Genomic DNA, 1879 nt, shown 5'->3' with positions numbered 1-1879 from the left:
GATGGAGATGGAGAATATCATGCTAAGTGAAATAAGCCAAACCCATAAAACCAAAGGCCGAATGTTTTCTCTGATAAGCAGATGCTGATCCATATGGCTAGGGAAGAATGGAGGAACTTTGGATTGGGTTGAGGGGAGTGAAGGGAGGAGAGGGATTTGAGGATGGGAAGAATGGTGGAATGAGACAGACATTATTACACTATATACATGTATGATTACACAACTAGTGTGACTCTGCACCATGTACAGCCAGTGGAATGAGAAGTTGTGTTTCATTTGTTTACAGTGTGTCAAAATGCATTCTCCTATTATGCATAACCAATTAGAACAATTTAAAAAAAAAGATGAAAAAAAAAACCACTCCCACCATGATATGCTGCTTTCCCACAGGGCAAAAGCAACAGGGCCAATTGATCCTGGGCTGGAAACTCCAAAACTGTGAGCCAAAACAAATCTGTTCTTTAAGTGTATTATTGCAGATATTTTATTTAGTGATGGAATGCTGTCTAACACAGGAAGTATTGTAATTTTTTAATTTGCTATGGATTGAATCCAGGGCCTTACACATGTGAGGCACATGGTCTACCACTGAGTTATATTCCCAACCCTTTTTAAAAGAGACTCTCTTTCACTGAGTTGCTCAGGCTGGCCTTGAACTTGCAGTCCTCCTGGTTTAGATTTCCAAGTAGCTGGGATTACAGACATGCACCACCATGCCCAGCTTGAGTATTGTCATCTTAACAATATTAATTCTTCCAATCCATGAATGTTATCTTTCCATTTATTTAGTTCTTCTATAATTTTTTTCAGCAATGTTTTATAATTTTCATATATAAGTCTTACACCTACTTAGTTAAATTTGTTCCACAGTATTTTATTTTTTTCAACGTTATTGTGAATATAATTGTTTTCTTAATTTACTTTTTTTTTTAAAGAGTGAGAGAGAGAGAGAGAGAATTTTTAAATATTTATTTATTTTTTTAGTTCTTGGCTGACACAACATCTTTGTTTGTATGTGGTGCTGAGGATCGAACCTGGGCCGCACGCATGCCAGGTGAGCGCGCTACCGCTTGAGCCACATCCCCAGCCCAATTTACTTTTTGAATTTTCAATGCTGGTACATGGGAAAACAAAAGTTATTATATATTGATTTTGTACCCTACAACTTTGATGAATTCATTTATTAACACATTTTTTAAAAAACTTTCAGTTGTAGATGAACATGATACCTTTATTTTATTTATCTTTATGTGGTGCTGAGGATCAAATCCAGCACCTCACTCATGCTAGGCAAGTGCTCAGCCACTGAGCTACAACCTCAGCTCCTTAACACATTTTTTGATACTGAAGATTGAACCCAGGTATGCACTCTACCACCGAGCTACACACCATCCCTTTTCTGGCTTTGTATGTGTTTGTTTGTTTATTTATTTGGTACCAGGGATTGAACCCAGGGGTGCTTAGCCACTGAGCCACATTCCCAGGCCTTTTAAAAACTATGGAATGCTTCATGAATTTGTATGTCATCCTTGCACAGGGGCCATGCTAATTTTCTCTGTATTGTTCCAGTTTTAGTATATGTGCTGCTGAAGCAAGCACTCTGGTTTTGAGATGGGGTCATGCTATGTTGCCCAGGCTGGCCTTGAACTTGCAATCCTCCTGCCTCAACCTTTTGAGTAGCTGAAATTACAGGCCTGAACTATCACCCCTGGCTAGCTTGCTCTTCATGGTATAGTTCTTTTCATGTTTCTTATGCTTGGTATTATGATTCTTGGATCTCTGTTTATAGAATTCATTAGATTTGGGAAAAGTTTGGCCATTATTTTTTCTATTCATTCTCCTTCTTCAGGGACTCCAATTACATGTATAGAGCTTAGGG

At 38.2% G+C, this 1879-nt stretch overlaps 1 non-coding gene across 1 annotated transcript; it reads right to left on the bottom strand.

The window, feature by feature from the left end:
* Positions 1-1492: 1492 nt before the first annotated feature.
* LOC124108623 (U6 spliceosomal RNA) lies at positions 1493-1599 on the bottom strand. The gene has a single exon (XR_006856732.1). It is a non-coding gene; the product is annotated as a U6 spliceosomal RNA (small nuclear RNA).
* Positions 1600-1879: the final 280 nt, after the last annotated feature.

The sequence above is a fragment of the Marmota monax genome, unplaced genomic scaffold (genome assembly GCF_021218885.2).
Source record: "Marmota monax isolate L192 unplaced genomic scaffold, Marmota_monax_Labrador192_F-V1.1 WCK01_AAM20220418_F8-fsc00284, whole genome shotgun sequence".
Taxonomy (NCBI): Eukaryota; Metazoa; Chordata; class Mammalia; order Rodentia; family Sciuridae; genus Marmota; species Marmota monax.
This window is presented reverse-complemented; position numbering and strand designations above follow the sequence as displayed.